Genomic DNA, 21,680 nt, shown 5'->3' with positions numbered 1-21,680 from the left:
AAAACTACCGCCCCTTGACCCCTATCACTGGGGGCCACCAAGTTTGTCCCCATCTCTCTTAAAAGCCACCTTTAAGTGAGGATGTGCAGTGCTAAAGCCAGAAAAACCTTCCCAGCTTGATTTAAACAACTGCAATGGTACTGCAAGGGAGCTGCGAAGAGTCAAATTCCAAGAAAATTTTCATGTAAAACGGACTTCTACGGGTGATTCTGGACCGGAGAAAGAGACTGTTCATCAACAGGCATCAAATGTCCATACAGCCATGTCAGAAAGGCAGCGATGATGATGAATGTAACTTTTCTAAGGTAAAACTGCATTTTTAAACCTTTCCTGAGGAAAACTATACCTTTTGCTCCAGCAAAAGCAGGATTAATCACTTCCTCGTGACCTGGGATCTGCTATAAAATAGGAACCAGCTTGCAGTATTCAAGTATTGGTGAGAGCTCCCAGACTCTGCCCTGGGTTGCGTTTAACTCCTTATTTATTGAAAATGCTCCAACTGCAGCTGTTCAATATTTATTATTGTTTAACCCATAAGGAAATGGGAATGTTAAAAGCATTTCTGATCAATGGATTCAATCTTGAAAGGCTTTCAGATGTGGCTGGCTGTGATTTCTGCAGAGCGAATCTCTACTTTTAACTCCACTCTCCAATCATTTGCAACTCAAGAAAATGTTTTCTGAAAGGATATTTGAATTTTTATTTTTTTTGTCGGTACTAGTGGTATAGTTTCAGTCATCAGGCAGTGAAAGACCAGAACACGATACATATGCAATCTTGTAACTGCCGTTACCTAATGTAATGGTAGTATTTTCAAGGTTACCAGTCCTATTTCAGTGGTTTTTTTTCAAGCTGTTTCCAGTAATTACATAGTAGAGCACCTGTGCTGGATGAGCATCAAGGGTATTAAGACCAGAAATTTCTCAGACAAAAAGAACACTTATTTTTATTTTAAATTGATTTTTTTTTTCCAGTCAAACAATCCAGCAGAACAGTCAACACCCAGATTTGTGAGTATGTTAAGGCATGAGAAGCAGAAAATTAAAAGGTGACTGTACAGCAGCAGCTCTAATTGGCATTATTCAAGCTGGCGAAGTACAGATAAAGAGCAGAAAAATGAAAAACCAGAGCTCGGTTCTAAAGAGCCCTTTTCAAAGAGGTTTCAGACTCTACTAGTAACACAGAAAAGGACTATTATAACTACTTACATTTCTATACAGTTGAGGTATACAGAGAAGTGTGTCATCTGTCAATTCATACACGTAGCAGTGAGGCATATAAACAACATGATTATTTGCTAAACAGATTATGATTCTTAGTCTTTGGAAACAGATCTGCTACTTCTTGCAATTGATCGATTGAGTTCATCATAATTTTGTTTCCAGTCGCAGAACTAGCTCCTTGTATACCCCTAATAATATTATGCCCACATATGTAGTACAGTTGCTGTGTATGTTCATCACGATTATTTTGTCAATTCAGAAGTCTTGAGATCCCCAATATGGCATTGATTTGCTGCTAAAAGCATTGATCTATAACCTAAATCAGTAGACACGTCAAGTCTGATAATGTATGGAATATAGGGGCTGTTGATTTCAGATGGGGTATCTAAACCGCACCATTTTGAAGTAAACAGGGTAGCCAGATATTGTCTTCATATTTTCAACAGATTGAGAGTGTAGTTTGAGAAATATTTATGATTGTAAATGAGAGAATCCTGTCAGAGATTCAGCTTCCACTGAACACAAGTTGATGTTGTTTACTCCTAATTTAGGCAGTACGGATTTTACTTGCTGCAAATTGCGTTAATTGCCCACTATAATGTACATTATAGAGGTGAATTTATCCACAGCTTCCCTTCCCCCTCTCTGTCCCCCTTTCTACACAACTGTTTCCTTTAAGAATAACAATTTTACATCTGATAATTTGTGCTCTAGAGTGAAGGGCAGCCAATTAGAGATGAGCAGGGGAGGGTCCCCAGGAGATGACTTAACCCACACCTTTATCCCAAGGAAGATGAATTTTCAGAAGTTTCTTCTACCTGAAAGCCCTCCAGTGCCTTCTCCACAACACATCCAAGCAGTTTATTCAAGCACTTTGTTTTCCCAACGTGTCCAAGATTTCTGCTGCTACCTGCCTTGAATTAACTTCAGTTTAAATTCCCTGCCTTTTGCCCTCTCCAGTATGAATACAGTGGAGAGAAGAAAATTTCTATTTCTTTTTCTAACAGCCTATCATGTATTTGAAGCTCATCAAGGCCCTTTCACCATAAACCATCTCAAGCACTGCCACCCTTCTTTTAGGTCTCACTCATGAACCGTTCATAGCTCATCCTTGTTTCTCCTCTGAGATCTATGTCCAGTTGGTCCATAGCTTTCTTGAAACATCCCAGGATGGATGTTCCCTGAGGTTGTACCAATACTAGAGCAGAGCAGAAGGATTATTTCGCATTTTGCAGGCTGGACTTTTATTGACACTGTAAAATGACATTTGTCCTTTTTACAGCAACATAGTATTCTTCACTCATATTCACCTGTGGGGTTTATAACCCCCTACTAAGGAGACTGGACACAGAGTTCCCCCTGTAAAATCAGTCATGATTACCCAAGTGAGCTTAAGTTTTGCCCAGCATGTAGAAATCTGTGCCCTCCAGTGATCAAAGCAGCCAGCGATCACACAGACTTCTGAGAGCAAGTCATATTCTAAACCAAAAGTATTTAAAAGCATATCTGAAAACCACAGAACAAATTATATGCACACCTATGGTATTAGGTACCTAATTATCTCCCACAGTTGGATGCTAACCTTACTAAAGAAATCCCTCTTCCATTTTTCTGGCTCCCCATCTTCCCTCAGCATCTTTAGAATGCCGTTGGTCTCATCCATTGGATATTAAATCATGTAATTTGTCTTGAAGATTAAGTAAAGTACCTTGGTGTGTGTACATAATACAAAAGTTCTCTGATCATCGTACATATCAACTAAATACACACACTCACAGACCCTAGAGTAAGCTTGGTTGGAAGCTGGATGTCTACTCCAACCCTTGCTCAAGAGCAAGCCTGACTGAATGAGGTTGCTGTGGGACTCGTCCAGTTGAGTTTTGAGCACTGTCTGTGGAAATAAGTGCCCTTTTGCCAAGTAAAGGTTTTCATCTCTTCCTCCTGGTACATATCCGGGTAATATGTGAAAATACAGTGCAAATACATTTCCCAGACATTTTCTCTCTTCCCCATAAAGGCTTAACAAAGAAGACCCATTTGGTTTTAATTAGTGACAATTCAAAGAGGCAAGTATTTCAGCCACTGCAGCTAGCATCAAATAAAGTGTCCTTTGTGTTTCATCAGTCTCTAGAACACGTATCTCATACAGCAATCTGGCAAGTCAAATCTGGTGATTTCACCTTGGGCTTCTTTAATTCAAATCCATAAATCTTTGCTTCATTGTCAGGTACAAAATCCCTAACAACATTTCAAGTGCAGATTTTACACCCAATTGATGGAAGCAGCAATCAGCAGTGAGGACAGTATTGGAAATGCAAGAGTTAAAGCATCTCCATCAGGAACTGAAGTTATATTTTCTCTTATTTCATTTTTGTTAAGTTTTTTGGAAGAAATAAGTCTTATCAGGCTTAATGGGTTTTAGTCATTCTTAACAGCTACCTAATGAGCTCTCCAATTATGTAAAGAAGAGTAATTCAATTCATACATTACTGTATCTCCTCACAGAAACACAGTTCCCCCCTTCAGAAATGACTCACTCAAGGTCATACAATAAACCATAGGTAGTAACAGGACTAGAACCGAGGTGTTCCCGGCTTAATCTTTTAAATGATGTGTGATTTTCTTGATACTCTCTATTTAAATAATTTTAATATCGGACATGCAATAATCAGCTACAAATAAAAACTGCACTGATGTTTATAGCCCCACAAGCACGCTTTAGCATCAACAACAAGCCAAAACCACAACGCTTACAATAAATACAACCAGAACACTCCAAAAATAAAAAACAGAAAAAAAGGAGGGGGGGGGGAAGTAGAAAGAAGCTTTCTGACTTTTACACAAGTCCATGAAACTGAACTTTGCACATTTCTTATGAGGAAACACCTGTAGATAAAACAGCACACAAGGCCTCATGATGCACAATGACACAAAATGGAAATCAAAAATATTTCTCTCAAGGGAAGGCAGAAACATAATCTAGTAATTCTGAAGTTATTTGTTAAAGAGAAAGGGAGCTGTAAATACTTAAAACATCCTTTGTTTTTAGTAAACATCTAATTGAACATGATATAAACCTTCCTTTGCATAGCTTGACATGAAATATTGCAAAAGAGAAGAAAGAATATACAAATTGCTTACCAGCAAGGCTGTTTGCTAGGTAGATATTTCATCCAAAACTTGTACAATACTCTATCTCCAAAGAATCCATATACTATTACCAGCGTCCTATAAAATGAAAAAGACAAAAAAACCCCTATAATTCTTTGAGGAATATTGCAAATAAGAAATTCAAGTACAGTATTAGTAAGAAATACTATATGTTATCAAATTTTCATATAGTATCTGCTAGAAGAGCGTAGCTGTTATTATAAGGCATTTTAATTAAGTTAACTATTGGGGCAAACTACGTTTGAAAATAACACAGCAAATTGCTGACAGGTGAGTAGGTTTTTCTTCGTCAAAAAGCGTTGTTTAATCTGTAGTATTAAAAAAACTCCACATATTAGTTCTATGAAATGAATATAAACTGCATTGTGTCCATCTACTTGATTGCAGAGATTTTTCTGGTGCTGCCTGAAAATCCAATCTCACCAGAAAACTCAAAATTATTTGAAAAAAAAAAGGATGATTTTTGTTGCTCTGCTTTACCTCCTTAAAGTTTGGTCTAAGCTAGTTATTAGACTCTGCTCTGAAGCTGGTAGAGAAAGAGAGTCATTTCTGAGAGCAAATCAGGTCACCCGTGGGGATGCCTCTCTCTTCATACAGGTTGTTTAGATGGTCTGTTTGGGACTGGACCGCCAGCTAGTTTACTTAGAGTCCCACACAGAAAGTGTAGGGGAAACAAGAACAACAAAAAAATATAAATTATTTAAAAATTTTTGTTTCAACTCCGTTTAGCTGCCTCCCATTCCTGCAATCTGCCACGTGGCAGTGGTTCAGAAGGTAAATTCCTGCATGGTTGTGAAGTTCGGCTCTCAGATGAGAGTTCAGGCTTTAATACAACTGTCCCTGAGCAAAAACACGGCTTTAGGATCAGAAGAGTATGTCAGATTAGACTTCGGACACCTTTATCAAGGTCTCCACTGAGCTGACGAGAGAAGCAAATCGACCACGCTCAAGGCTGTTGTTTCAGGGTGAGGGATCAGAGTGCACAAACCCCTATTCAAGACCCCTATTTGGATACACTTTCCATATTTTAAGCATTAGTAGGACACATAAAGCTCATTGTTTACAAAGAAACTTCAGTATATGCAGGGTACTATGTAAATATTTTACAAGTGTGCAGAACCTGCTAAAAGAGATCTTTCGCTTTTACTAATGCATCCTTCGTACCAATAACAACCCTAGCACGTGTAACTACTTTATGCAAAAGCAATAATCTTGCCAAATACGAGACGGTTGCTGAGATACCACCCGGTCTGCCCAACAAAGAACAAATATTGCATTTCAATCTGCTTTTAGTGAGTTCAGGAGCATCCTCAGCCTAAACGCTCTTTAAGAATATTCTCTCTCTTAACACACACCAATTAGAAGTAGTAAAAGCAGATGGTCAAAATAAATTAGAGATGGTATACCAGCCCTGCCTCAGATCACCACCATTGGCAAATCTAAGCAGAAGCACCAGCCAGTCAGTAGCTAGGAAAAGAAGTATATGTATTTTTTTTCCTCCATCCCTTTCCGGAACAAAATTGGAGAGGCATTGCAGCTGCCGGAACACTCAGTTAGCAAAGATGAAGAAAGCAGAAATCTGGCCAAGGATACATGAAGTCCAAAAAACTTGCAGATAGTATTTTGATTCCTTGATATTGCAAACACTACAAACGCTTCAAACTTCCAGTGAAGAGAAGGGCTTTCATTCCCTACACTAATTACGGTTGCATGGTATGGAGGCCTTACTCAAATGTTTTCCCCATATACATTGCTGAAAAAATCCAGCCATCACCAGGCACTAGAAGACCTAACGCTATCAGGTTTCCTAGGTCTGATGAAAGAAAGCAGAACATCTTGTATAGTTGCTTGGCAGAAACTGGTGAAATGGCTTGGGGGAAATCAGAAACAACTGCACAGAAAGAAGATCTGCTACACAATAACTTATTGACACAACAGGATCAGTCATACCTTGTAGTTGTCCATCTCTGAACACTCTGTGCCAGGTAGACTGGAAACCTAGCTTTCAGCATTTGGATTGATGTCTAACATGACATCTGTGCTAGTCATCAGAATGAGTCCTAGTGAGAGTAATTTTGGTTGGTTGGTTTGGATTTTTTGTTGGTTTGTTTGTTTGGTTTTTATGGTGATGGCTCCAGCTCCTCCATGGTGTTGTCAGTAAGGGACAGTAATCCTAGACTGAGGTTGCACTAGATGACCTCTAAAGATCCCTTCCAACCCAAACTATTCTGTGATGCTATGACTGTAACACAGCGTCACGGACTGCACACCTGGTGACAGTGGGGCAGAGGAGTTGGGTGGGTAACGGGAGAGGGGCAAAATTTCTTGTACAACAGGAATAAAAGGCTCAAACACTAAAATTATACTCAGTGCCAATAAATCCTCTACAGGATTATTTCACCGGAATGAGAGAGACTGCTTGGAGGAACCTGGAAAAAGCAGAGCAGACTGGTATTTGAAGTCACATCCAAGAAAACTAGTTCAGGAACTTTGAACAAAGGAGGTGAGTAGTATTTAGGCCTTGCTCATGACTGAATTCAAATGAATGAGTAGATGTATGTGATCTTTCAAAATACATATTGAATCAGCTTCTTGAACTGAGTAAAGGGTTCAGTTCTGCCTTCCCTGAGATACTGCCTCGATTACACTTTAGACATGACCCTTATTCCTTTACTTGAGAAAATATGAGAGGTCATAACAAGTAAATTATAAGTACTAAAAAATTTGAGGAATTTTTTTCAGATTAGAAAAAAATAAAAAATGCCTCCTATGCTGGCTGAAAAGGGCAAAAAGTCTCACAAACCTGTCATAAAACAGGTATGCTTTACTTTGGCTGGAATGTGGAAGACAGATAAAAAAGGAAGGAGGGAAAAGAGTTACAACTGCAAGTCGTGGAGCAGATTCACAGTCAGGTTTAGATGGAGGAGAAGAAAGGAAGATAAAAACAAAACAAAGCAAGAAAGATTTCAAATGAATGAGAATAACTCGCTCCTCTCCTCCCTGAGACTGTAGGGTAAGAAGTGCATCAAGCACAAACCCAAAGGAATAAGACACACTAAGGCTTTTTTGGGATGTGCAGTCTGTGACAGGCATTATGGAATGAAACGGGACATTAGGGATATACCTCATACTGTACATTAGAACACCTGAAGCTTTGCTGAGGCAGCTGAGCTAACCGACCTGCCTCTGTGTTTCCAGAATTTAATCACAAGAAGCACAAATTTTGTCAACCTAACGTTACTTATTGAAAGCCTTTGTCTTTCTGGTGAGAAAGTGAGAGTTTGAACAAAAATCTAAATGCACAGTTTCATTACTGGACCAAAGTAACAAATCCACATCCACCAACCTCCAAATGTTACGGTTTGCTTTATATGTTTAAAAATGAGCTAAACAAGCTATGAAGAGTAATAACTCATCTGAATCCTGAGTGAAACAAGAGAGCAGAGCAGTTAAAGATGCAAGTATGTCTGTAAGGTTTTGTTGTTGTTGTTGTTGTTGTTGTTGTTGTTGTTTTTCTTAATTCTACCTTTTAAATTGAAGACAAATTGCAGGCCACAATTGTACAAAAGTTTTCTACCAACTGGTTTACATTTTCATACAGAAGATCTTTTTTATTGCAGTTCGATTTTTTTTTTCCTCAGTTGTACTACTAAAAAGTGTAAATACTATATGCTGCATCTAATTGACACAGCTGCATTTCAAATTTAAAAAGTTAGGCATTTTGCAGTTCAGAATTAAGTATCTAACGTGTCATGAGCATTATAAGATGCCATTTGTTTCCAACATGAATTGCATAATTGGGTAGCCTAGTCCCTGCAAAACTAGTGGCCCTTGTGCTTTGACGTGTCGTCTTGAATGTCTTTTATTTATGTTAAACAATTCTTGTTAGTGTTTTCACTGTTGCTGGAGGGTTTCCTACCTCTTTATATTCTATTTTTCTTGCCTAACAGCTTTATTCAAGAGAATTAACTTCTGAATATATCATTTTTGTCCCTTAGACCTTGCATTGGTGACTATTTTATACTTGGGCCAGTCTTAAAGTAGATAGGTTTTTACTTGGAGTAAAGATATGTCAAAAACATGTTTTCCAGAGCTTTGCGTAATCCTTGTATGCGGGAACCTGTGCCACACATCACAAAATAATAGATTCATGCAATCCAAGCATTCCCAGATATCCATTTTGGTTAGAAATAACTTTTTATAGCATTTGAGCTTTTTCAGGCTTGCTCAAATCTGGGAATTACAGAACTGTGGAAATATCATATCATTGCATATAACACCATTTGAATTAGAGTCCTGCTGTGTTAGGCATTGCACACAAAATTATATCCAGATTGTCCTTTAGCCCTAATTGGTCTCAGTTTTTATTTATAGGTTTAAAGGAAGAGACAATCAACCATACCAAGCTCTAGTCTTCCTTAATAATTACTTACAGATACATTCTACTGAGAACAAAACCAGCTGCCATTTTCCATTATCTATGACAATCATTCACAAAAGAATAGAAAGCCACCCTCCTAAAATAGTACCTCTGACTTTCAGAGAAAGTGGACATTTGCATCAACAGCTTGAAGTGAAAACTAATATAGCCAACTGCAGTCCAAGAAGGGGTTTTGAGTCATAACTAAGAAATAAAATCATAACTTCGCGCTGAATGTTAATAGTTACAGGAACATAACTACAAGAAACCTTAAGATTTGTTGTATGGAATGTGTTTATTGATTGTTTTGCACTGAATTCTCAGGACTTACAGACAGTGTCTTATTTTGCCATGTGGACAAGAACAGAAGGTAGAGCAGGGTTGGGAAGATGGACAGATAACTCCGCATCTTGATATCATTGCTAAAAGAAGTGTTTCCCATGATAACTGGCTGCTTGGAAATGTGATTTAGACTGGAACTCAGCTTAGAGTTAGATGATGTAAATTCTATGGAGATTTTTCTAAAATTAAAAAGTCATCAATGTGACTTCAGAGGGTCTAAAAGGCAGTCCAGTTGACTGGCCAGTAGAGACTCAGCCCAGTTACCTTGGCATACTGTTCCTCTATCACTAAAAGGTAATAGAGTAACCCACTTGGTCTTCAGGTCCTGTTCCTAAAGAACATATCTCTCAGAGGTCCTGCATCACATCTCCCAGCATCGTATAAAAGGTCTGGATGTACCTGCAGTACCTCTGGAATGAAGGTATGCTCCATTGTTCAAGCCTCTATATCATGCCCTAAATGCCTATTTTAGGGAGAACTGTATAGCTGTTGAGAAACACGTGACTGCATTGGTGGGATCCAGATGCCCAGCTACAGGTAGGTATGAGATGTCCAAGCATAGAATCATAGAATCATTTAGGTTGGAAAAGACCCTTGGGATCATCGAGTCCAACCAAGCATATTCTGCTTGGCTTCCAGATGCTGTTTCAGAAGGCTGTAGGCCTTATGAGAATATTCTGGATACAGTTAAATGAGTCAAATGGAATTAGAAAACTGGATTTAGGCAACTGAACCAAACCGTTGATCTCTGTGTTGGGAGCTTGGATGTGTAGCTCACAAGTAGATACTCACAAGTAGGCACATGCATCTGATATATAGGTATCTAAACATGAAACTAAATCCTGCTTGGAGAGCTTGACTCAAGTTTTCCTAAATAAAATCACTAGAATCAATTGAGAGATTTTAGAGTATCTAGTAGACCTACAGATGTGGCAGATACAGTGCAGGACCTATAGAAAAACATCCTTTTGGCAAGGCAGCTGAGGGCCAAGACATCTTACACAGTTGGTGCATCTTTAGACAATGACATCAAACTTTCACTTTTACATCAAAGATGTACCTTAAGCCAAAAGAGATTATTTCCACACTTTGAAATATTCTTTATTGGAGCTGAAAAGACAAAGAGAAGCAACTCATATACTTTCCCAGAAGGATTCAATTACAGTGCTTGCTAAAAAGACACCTTTTTTTTTCAGATTCGAAGCATTTTTCAAAGAGGAATTGGCCTGCTTTTCATTGAAATGAAAAAATGTTATTTCTCCAAGGAACCAAGGGAAAAAAAAACAACAAACAACTTGATGGAAGAAAACGAGCAGGACGTTGAAGATGCTGCATTAAAAAGAAACGAGACGATGCTGATCAGAAATCTATTGCCTCAAAGTATGGAGAAACTCCTGGTTGTGCTGAGTTTGCAACTTGGTGAAAGGCTTTCCCGGGGAGCCTTAGTTTGGAGGAGTATGCTGGATTTGATGCCCGTGCTATCTTTGAGGCCTGTACTGTAATTTATCATCAGTTTTTAAGACATATCAGACCTTCATAGTGTTTATCTAGGATGGGGTTAACAATCTCAGGCATCAAGAAGACTCAGGATTTACAGGTACTGTTGCAATGTATAACACTTTATATAAATATTAAAATATTTTAAACATATACATATTCACAGTGGTTAATTAGAGAGGTATGATTGGAAATCAGAAAAATCTTGTAAGCAGAACAGATCAAGGCAAAATGTGTGGTCATCGCCCCTCAGTAAGCTGGAAAGATCTCATCTATGACAAAACCCAAGCTAATGTAGCTTTGAGCAACATTGGAGATACAGCTGATACTTGATAAATCAGGCCTGCTTGCAGAAGATGTCAGTTCTCATTTTCCTTCTTGTAACCTTTAAATAAAAATAAGTGACATTCTGACTTGTACCAGAATCTCTAATGAAACTGAAAGGCTGTTGAAATAATTACCTGGCAAATCAACATGCGTATATATATAGATCATTCTCCTGCACCTTCTCACTTAGGAACCTAATTTCTCCTATCCATTTTGTTATTAAATCACACACGCGGAAGATGGAAAAAAAATAAAATAGACGAGGAGCACAGCATGAAAGATGTTAGAGCTTTAAAGTAGATGGAATGAAATGAAAATCTGGCCTTGAATTCTCTTCAGCCACACAACTATCTATTGTAATTCAAGTTACTCTAAGGCCTCAGGTCACCTGCACTTTGATTCCTCCTCAGATTTTTTTTGCTGACAAAGGAAGTATTACAACTCTATGTACTTCAGAATGAATTTATGTTTACATCCATTTTGTTTGTATATTACTATGTATATTATTAAGTGTGATATGAAGGAGCAGACACTGTTTACAGACCCTAACAATAGGTATTTACACATATTACTTTGATATACCTCACAGACAGATATTCACAAAGGCTAACTTAAGTCTTGGACAACTAATTTCCCCAGGCTTCCATAACAGTCAGTTCAGGGAAGGGATCCTCCAGACAGCAATTCAGACAAGGAAACTAACTTCTGTTAGTTTTTCTGACTGTCCCCCAAAGAGTATCATTTTATGGCTAATTGACATCCTCAGTCAATCCTCTTGCAAACAAACGCCTACCTCAAACATACAGACCAGATAAAATTGGTCTCTTGCTGGCATTCTCAGTGCTCTTTCACAGTAGCATCCATTCCTTTCAAGTTATTACAATTATATTGCAAAATACCACTTTAACAGCAGGGTTGCTGTATTAAGCAGCACTCAGCACTTGACTCATCATTGCATCATTTTTTTTCAGCATCACTACATTGAAACGTCAAACCACGCTCCACCTACTTGTCTGGGTGGCCCACATTTAGAGATCTCTATGTCTGATCAAAGGCCAGCTTAAAGATGATGCTTCCTGAGCTAACACTACATGGAAGACAAGATCTTAAAAAAACTATAGAAAAAAGGGAACTGGACAACTCTGAAAAATAGGCACTTATTTGCATTCAGACATCCACATGGAGGTCGAAAGAAGAATGATCCTTGAGAGGGCAAAGAACAACTCTTCACCATGTTGTTGCTATTCCTTTATGTGAAAAAAGAAGTTTTCTCCTTGGAGTTTCATATAGCATGGTAAAATGCTCATGAAGCCACCTCTTCTACGACAGCTCAAAACCTGTTATCTAGTAATGTGAAGAATCACTTATTCATTTCCAGGGTTCATCTGTGCTTTAAACATAAAGTCTTGAGCTCCTTGTCAGCAGCTCAGATCTTCTTGTGAATGCTGTATAGATTTTATGGGAAGAGAGGGACTGACAAACTGCATGTGGTGATGTATCCGGTCACTGTAATGACCCAGTTATGTATTACTAGCTGGCACTGCCAGTGTCAGTTAACACCAATCCATTCATAAAACGTATTTACTGGCAACTAGTCTCTGGTTTACAATAGTTAGAAATCTGTCACTCATGCTGCAAAGAAAAGGAAAGCAACTTTCTCAACTTAGGTGCTACATATTTGCAAAATGAAATCCAAAGTCCTATCTTTCTTCAGTTCATAAACATATTTTTTGTTGTTGTTTTCTGTATTATTTCCCTGTATAAAGACTAAAGCTCTGTGTTTTCTGTTTGTACCAAAATTAATCCAACAGGCCAAGTTTTAGCTTGAAAGAAATGGCAACATAAGGATTTTAAGTATTTTAACATACTAGTAGAAGAAGAAGAATGCCTATGAACACAGTGGAAACAGAACTGAACTGAAGCTTTTTGTGACTTGAGAAAATCTCAGCATTTTTACATCCCTCTCTGGGCATCTTTGTATTTTATAGCATCTCAAACATTGAAAGTGGGAAAAGAACAGATGAGTGTTATTACAAAATGAGATTATGTCCAACTCATGAAAGAAAGCTCAGGATTCCTGAGGAGGGCAATGGTGCAAAAGTCTACAGCAATGTGATTTCCAGCTCAAAAGTTCTTTCATTGCTGCTCACAAATGCTTGGAATGACAAAAGTTTTATAGTGGTTTAAAGCCATAAAGATATCAGGCTCCCTAACAAGGCTTATTTCTAAAAGTTTTCAATCTGAAGAAGGTTTATTTCTACAGTTAACAAGGAGGGACACCAACGACCCTAGGGAGAGATTCATCACACCTAAGTTAGACATCTGCATCTGAGCGAGTCACCCTAGGCTCTCTTTCTAGTCAACAAGAGTGAGTAGCACCGTTACAGTACGAGACATTTGTCTCTTTTAGACCTCTTCTTTAAGATGACATGTTTTTCACCCTAAAATACACTGTTTCTCTTCTTTCAAGATAACTGGAGTTTGGATAACTATCTCAGATAGTAGATAACTATCTCTGATAGCAGATGTTTAAAATCAGATATGGTAATCCTACCTCTGCTACGTCCAAACACTTCCAGAGTGGGCATGGTGTACATGTGAAAGTGGGCTACATTGCTCAGTATCAGCCTTCACGCTGAGCATACAGTAATGTATCACTGAAGTTGAATTTTCTCACATTTAAGAAAAGCAAAGAGGTTGAGTTCAATGGAACTGCCTGCTTAATAATAATACTTAGCCAAATAAATGAAATTTGTTTTTCTTGTCGCGTTTACTAACTGTTCTGATGAATAAGACACTTAAGGGTCTTGATCTTTTACGTTGTTTTTTTTTCTGAGAGCTTAAATAATGGACCAGAAAAATACCTATTATTATGTACGAGGTATATGTCAAGACTCCTAATGTTTATTCCCCAGTGACTACCTTCATATCTCAACTGACGGCGGGGAGATTTTCCCTCTCCCTGCTTTGCATGACCTTAGTGATTCAACCCCTTTGAACACATGCAAGTTCTTAAAATATGTCTTCTTATTACGCCTTATGCATACCCTTATTCTCCAGCTAGACTGCTCACAATTATATTTATTTTTAAGAAATGCTATTTTATATCCAAACCAAGATATGACAAAAAAGATCATGTCTTCTGCGCATAGCTTCAAGAAATAAGAAAAATTTTGCTTGAAGAAGCATTTGGAAAAAGGATCTTTTGTGATTAACTAGATGGTAACTAAACTAAACAGATTCAGGAAATCCCTTCAGCTGAAGATGGTTAAAGGCTGGGAAAGTATCAGGTGGAAGTATCAAATACACATGTTCAGTTCATCCTTTTCTCCCATGGTCTGCTTCCAGCCGCTGCTGGAGAAGGGGCACTGTTCCAGGTGGGCCCAGGTGCTCCACTAGCCTAGCCCTTCTTAACATAAATTGAAAAGCTGAAGACGTACTATGTGAAATGGTGACCAACTAACACAGAGCGCTCGTGTCAGCTCTAATCCAACTGATGCACGCAGCTGGAAAACATTATTCTTTGCTCTCTAACACTGCTTCAGATGTTCTTCAGGTGCATACTTAAATAGCAATGAAATAAAAATATTGGAAGTTCTATATATTTCAACATAGCCCAGTTCAGGTCTGACACTTTTTTCAGTGTTTGTGACTCATTAAGTGGAATCAATAACGTTAATTAGCATTCAATTATTAAGAAAGGCTAAGTCCTTGAACGTTTTATATAGTATCTCTAAAACCTGAGTTAGATGCATCAGTTCCTGTATCTACAAGATGCACATAGAGAAGATTTCTTGTTTCTAGGTGCGGGTGAGTATCTAAACTCTCTGTCCTTTCTGAGAGAAATTAGGAGCCAGTAAATTAAGTGGGCAGAATGTTTGTGTATTGATTGAGCTAAACCAAAAAAAATATTGTACTGTACTCTTAAACAGAAAGATTAGAATAGATTCTGGTGGGTATTCTTGTAGGAAGAAAAGACCTACCATCTCTTTTACTCTGTCATCCAAACAGACACCGTAAACAAAAAGCAAGGAAGACTTCTGATTTCTAATTCCATTGATTCAGTCTTCAGTCTGAGACTATGTATTCATCCAACATTTCCAACACTAACCTCACAAGTCTTATTTTATTTTATTTTATTTTATTTTATTTTATTTTATTTTATTTTATTTTATTTTATTTTATTTTATTTTATTTTATTTTATTTTATTTTATTTTATTTTATTTAAAATAGACTAGAAAAAAGAAAGAAGAAAAAATACAGACTTACTGATACTGGCCTTGTAATAAAAACCTTAGTCATTACTTTCTATATCAAATCTACAGTTTCTGATCACAACATTCTTTTTTCTTAATTGGAAAAAAGGAAAACATGGTAGGGATTACTGTCTAAGATATAGCAAAGGTGTCCAGAGCTAAATTCAGCAAAGAATCAAGTGGCAGTGGGAAACGAATGTTGATGTTTTCCTCCATTCATCCTCAGTATTGCGAAGACTCGTATATCTGTCTTACGCTCTAGAGAGTCATTACAAGAACAGACTTAATTCTTGTGTTCCAGATAGCCACCTTGAAACCCATGTTAGAAACCAAGCTCAGGAGGATAGAAATGTGTCATTGTGTCACCTCTTGTCTGGTACACTTTGTCTTACATTGGTGATCTTACACAAAACTGTTTCTGCAATTTCATTATGTGTAAAAATCTGGAGGTTTTGGGTAATGTAAAAGAACGTATTCAACATTTGCCTAGTCTTCATAGATTTAAAGTCAGAACAAACCATTAAAATCACACAGAATCACAAAATCACAGAATGGTTCAGGTTAGAAGGGACCTTGAAGATCATCTAGTTTCCACCCCCCTGCCCTGGGCAGGGACACCTCCTACTAGACCAGGCTGCTCGAAGCCTCATCCAGCCTGGCCTTGAACACCTCTAGGGATGGGGCATTGACAGCTTCCCTGGGCAACCTTTTCCAGTGCCTCACCACCCTCACAGGAAAGAATTTCTTCCTAATATCCAATTTAAATCTACCCTTTTTCTCTTTGAGGGCTTTACCCCGTGTCCTATCATAACAATCCCTAATAAATGGTCCCTCTCCATCCTTCCTGTAGGCTGCCTTTAGGGACTGGAAGGCCGCTATAAGGTCTCCTGGGAGCCTTCTCTTCTCCAGACTGAACAGCCCCAACTCTCTCAGCCTGTCCTCATAGCAGAGGGGCTCCAGCCCTCTGATCATCTTTGTGGCCCTCGTCTGGACCCTTTCCAACAGGTCCATGTCCTTCTTGTGCTGAGGACTCCAGAGCTGGACGCGGGACTCCAGGTGGGGTCTCACCAGAGCGGAGTAGAGGGGCAGAATCCCCTCCCTCGACCTGCTGGCCACGCTTCTTTTGATGCAGCCCAGGATGCGGTTGGCTTTCTGGGCGGCGAGTGCCCATTGCCAGCTCATGTTGAGCTTCCCGTCCACCAGCACCCCCAAGTCCTTCTCCTCAGGGCTGCTCTCAAGTCATTCTCCGTCCAACCTGTAGTTGTGCCTGGGATTGCCATGACTCAGGTGCAGGACCTTGCATTTGGCCTGGTTGAACTTCCTGCAGTCTGATCTCTGGGCAATACCTGTCTGATCTCTAGGCAAGCACATCGCAAAGAACTTCACTCCCTAATTCCTGTATCAAATTTATGGCTTTTGTTTGAACTGTCACAAGCTTCATTGATGGATGTCCAGTCTCAACTTTTAGACTTCAGGTGGTGAGGAATCCATCATACACCTAGGGAAGATTTTCTAATGCATAATTATCTTTACTTAGTATATGCACCTTGTTGCTAGTCTGGGTTTATCTAGCATCAGCTTCTACCCACTGAAACTCATTATGACTTTCCAGTAAATTAAAAAGCCATTACCATCAGATGGCTTTACTCACTTAAGTGCTTGTAGACCGTGATGAAATCACCTCTTAAACTTCATTATAAAATAAATTGATTGAGAATTTTTACTATATCTACTTAAAATACATTAACTGCTTGTTGAAGTTATTAGGTAGCAAATATATCAGTATGTTCTCTAAAGACTTTCATAACCTCTCTAGTGCGTCATAAACCCAATATTCATGAATGGTAGTTCTTTCTTGAAGCACGGGATAACACAGAGTGAAAACAAAAATGTGCACTGAAATTCTTTCTCACACACCTTGTCAGTGTACACAGGGACTTCCTCAGCCTGCAACACATTTCAGAAGAGAGAGGCACGTTTTTGCATTTTTCAGCTGTAAAATCCTTCCTCTCTTTCTGCCTCCTGAGTCTAACGGTTTGTTTTCCAAAAGCTCCCAAATGCACCAGTTCTTGTCTTTTGAGAATGGAAGCAGTTAGGCCCTCTCAAAGAGTTTTGAAAAGCATGCTCAGAAAATCCATTCTGTGCCTCCCTTCCAGCTAGTAATGTTCAATCTTCTGTTAATAAAGGAACTTCCCCTTCTAGTTTTATAGATAGGAAACATATCATCTAAGTACTAAAGCTTTTACGCACCTGTATATGAAAAGAATCCAACTCCCTCACTCCGCAAATTGTTATCCTCTCCTGCTATCCAAAGCAAGTCAGATATATAAAATTTTGCTGTTCTTTTCTCTTATAAACTTGGGCAGAACGTTGGTGTTAAACAATTAGCTAAGAGCTACAGTTAGCTTCAATAAGCCCTAAAGTCTCTTTCATCTCTCTCTCAATCCATAAATTGTTGTAAAGCTTGTTATTCTGGAATGTCTCTCCAGCAAGAACATGCTTCAAGAATGAAAAACAGTTGTCACTAGTTTTTGAGATCAATTCATGGTAGCAACAACATATTCCAGCTTTGAATGGTGTTCAGCAGAGGCTAACCCTTGCTTCCAATGCCTGCTACTGAAAGTGTTTGCTATACACCTGATTTGGATCGATCCGGTTTGGACCGTAAAATTCTTTCATATATATCTATAGCAGTATTTTGTGTCACTTTCCGTAAGAAATGAGGGGATCAATATATCTTTCTCCTTTGTGATGGTATAGCACAATGACAGCTGACTTACAACAGTCATGGTTTGACTGCTGTTAGCTGCCGCGGAAGATGACAAACCCATAACTCTATGGTTAAAGCTGTACATCTGGGCATGAAACTTAATTATGGGCAATCCTGGCTAACTTCTGTGGGTGGGGTTGAGTATGTCAGGTCTGAAAAAAAGGAAGAGTTCCATAATCTGGAAGTTATTTTCATTTTAGATCATTTTATTATCCCTCAATATGTTTTAAGATGGCTCTGAAATAGGAAGCTGGAATTGCACCAGCCCCTGCCTTGGTTCCAGAGTGGCGGTGGCACAGTGCAGGTTTCAGACTGGTGCAGTTGTATCAGGATATAAGGTCCACAGGTAGAAAATAACTTGCCTTTCAATGTGTCACGCTGTCTTGTCATTTTGATATACACATAGTTCCTATCCCATGGGTTTGGATAGGTAACAGCTTCAACTCCCCCTTCCAACTTGATGGAAATTTCAAAAGTTGTGTTATGATGTTGTGAGTTGTCAACATCTCACAGCTAAATGGAGTGAATTATATTTATATAGGGGTATCCAAATATTTAGTATGTTCACCTTGTCCCTCATCCTGGCTTTAGATTTGTTTGCCAGGTTATTATGTGAGTAATACCTCTATTCACTCAGACATAAGAATGGTAGCACAAATAGTTACTCCTGCTGATTGGACTTGACAATCTCTCTTGCTTTCTTTTTTCTAGTATTTTCTTTTTTTTTAACTATTCTCTTGACACAGCTCCAGCTACTTCTCTCAGCTTCTAAGTCCCAAAGCTACCATCTGGCCTCCATTATCTTGGAAAAGCTGTTCTCAATGTAGAATCTCCCTTATTTGACACTCCAGCTAAGACTTCTTATACTCTCTGCTCCCACTATCCTAGGCATGATAATAAAAAACAACAACAAAGATTACTAAATGAAACTGAAGAGGAACTTTGATGGCAGGAAAAAAAGTCATGCCAAAGATGCAAAACAAATTTGAATTCACTTCAAATACTAATGATCTGCTTACTTGGCATTAAAAAAAATAGAACAAAATGACAAAAAAACCAAACCACCCCAAACACCAAAAATCCCATCTCACGTGGTTCTGCAGCAGATGCTATAGGAAGAAATACCCACTCCATCATGGCACACTTGAGACAACACCCTACTTCCTGCTGTTATATTACTAGAGAGTAAGAAAAAATCACCTATCAGTCTTTCCGTTTCTTACATGAAGCAATAAAGATAATGATTTTTTCTTTAGAGTGTTTGTATTTTTATTGTAGCATATCAAAATATCACCCTTACCTTCGTTTTTTTCTCATTATTTTAAGAACAGTGAATGAATCATCATTATTTAGAATGAAGTAATATAATATACAAAACTAATTGTACACTTTCCAAATCTGATTTGCAATACTCATACCCTGATCTTTGATTTGTCAAGAGCTAACTGCACAGCAGTACAGCAGGTAGCAAGCAGGGGCAGAGCAGCAAATCACACTAATTCAATTGTGACAGAAACTGCTTGTAGTATTTTGAAAAAAAAAAAAAAAAAGAAAAGACTTTCACAAATTGAAACTTCATGGTGAAAATAAGATTCACAGAATTCTGCAAGAAGAAACCAAATCTGAACACTGCTGCAACTTGAGAGAGCTGAATGCTTTTTACTCTAGCATTTTACTCTAGTTTTTTTTTTTTTTAATAGTTCTGCATGTTCTATTGATGAGAAAACATATGGTTCCAGAGATCAAAGTCTATTGAATAGCCCATTAAATCATATGACAAATGGAGAAGAATTTCTTAGAAGATCATACTGGATCACTGGATAATGCTTGTGTGTTCAGAGACTTCTGTAGAACTCGTCAGCACCAGATGAAACAGAAGAATGTGTAAACCTCAAGATAACGGGTATTGCAGGGTCAAAGAGTTGTGCTCAACTGCATGAAGCCCAGCAAACTTCTGATAGCCAGTGATGTTCCTCAGGGGTCAGTCCAGAAGCCAATTTGGCTTAAAATCAGTGTTAATGATCTGGGCAGTGGGACTTTGCAGAAAAGGACCTGGGAATCCTGGTGGACAAGAAGTTGAATGTGAGCCAGCAGCGTTTCCTTGTGTTGAAAGCCAATCACATACCCATATGTGAGGAGAGACTGAGACAACTGGATTTCCTCAAGCTAGAGAAGAGAAAGCTAAAGGGAGACCTTACTGTTGTTTATAACTATCTAATCAGAGAGCATAAATTGGATGAAACCAGACACTTAGAGATATAGAGCAGAACAACAAATGGCAAAGGATGAGCTGCAGCATGTGAAGTTCTGATTATATATTAGGAGAAACAATCATAAGAAAGGTAATGAAACATTGGAGAGGGCAGCGTGATGAGGTTGTACAATCTCCATCATTGATACATTAAAAATCCAACTGGAAAAGACTCCAAGAAATATGATTTAGGTTGGACCTTCTTTGAGGTACAGACTGGACAAAATGGTCTTCAGAGATGCGTTCCAACTTAGATTACTCTATGACATTATGTTTTAGTGATTTTAAAGCCTAAAAAAATGCTGTCATTTTATATTCTTATAAATTATTCTTCTGCTTTCACTATCATTTATGGATATCCTTGGTGGTGGTAAACGCAGCTCAATTCTTCTTGATAACAGAATCCTACTTATGTCAAGAACAAGTTTTCACTTGGATGTTTAATCTGATGAAGCTGATATCCCATTACACATTCAGATGGCTATTTGTTTTGTTTGATTTTTCTGCCCAGTGATATAGAAATTCTACTTTTTTGTTTGAGTTTTTCCATGTTCATTTCTTCTAAATCTCTGTTTCTGCCATGTGCAGTATGAGACTGGTGGTCTACACGACATTTAAGATGGGACAGCACTGTTTGTAGAATGGCATAACCTATGCCATGTTGTTGTCCATTCCTTTCCTTATTTATTCAAGATTTTTTTTGGTTTCTAACAGCTGCTGAACCTTCAGCAAAAGGTGTTGTGCATAAATATGCTATGCATAAATAAAATATATTAAGGCTGGATTCCTGAGAGTTGAGACTTCCATTAGGGATAACAGACAATAAGAAAAGAAAAAAAAAAGAAGGAAAAAAAAAAGACCTCAATTGCAAGGTCCATCTGTTACCTACAGGAAAAATAGCATCACGTTCCTGTGGAAATAATTCCTGGCTGAGAAACAGTGTGCAAACCCACTGCATAGTGTCTGCTAACTGAGGGTTCATGCTGGTTAGTATGAAGATGTATGAATACAAAATATGATTTTGACTGCTTGGGCTTTAGTGATGATCTTGTTTCCAGGCTAGATGGGAAGTGTTATTCTCTGGCTATTCTGTTCTGGTCTCCAGTATGTTAATTTCTCCTAGACTACTATCCTTATCTTTCTATTAATATTATTAGGAATCTATTTCATGAAGAAAGGGACAGGGTATAAGTCTTAATATCTTATGCATTAGTTTGGATTTCCAAGAATCTTTGAGTCCCAATCAACACCAGCTAAATTACATTTGCTGCATGTGAGCTCCTTAGGGCTGGTCACACCTCCAGCTAGAACACGTTTGCTACGTAGACTATATTGCATAGACTTTGACATCCCAACAACTCTATCAATTGAATCAAATTGCATTTATCTTAATGGTTTGTTCTCTGCAGTTCATAGATTTGT

At 38.3% G+C, this 21,680-nt stretch overlaps 1 protein-coding gene across 6 annotated transcripts in view; it reads right to left on the bottom strand.

Moving 5' to 3' along the window:
- Positions 1–21,680, bottom strand: part of TENM4 (teneurin transmembrane protein 4) — a 1,293,844-nt gene that overhangs the window by 766,308 nt on the left and 505,856 nt on the right. For all 6 annotated transcript variants that reach the window (XM_063326345.1, XM_063326336.1, XM_063326383.1 and 3 more), the window contains exon 4: positions 4,365–4,451. The gene's annotated coding sequence lies outside the window, so the exon portion shown is untranslated. The remainder of the gene's footprint in view (positions 1–4,364; positions 4,452–21,680) is intronic.

Source organism: Chroicocephalus ridibundus, chromosome 1 (genome assembly GCF_963924245.1).
Source record: "Chroicocephalus ridibundus chromosome 1, bChrRid1.1, whole genome shotgun sequence".
In the NCBI taxonomy this organism is placed as follows: Eukaryota; Metazoa; Chordata; class Aves; order Charadriiformes; family Laridae; genus Chroicocephalus; species Chroicocephalus ridibundus.
Note: the sequence above shows the minus strand (reverse complement) of the source record. Positions and strands in the feature narration are given on the sequence as shown.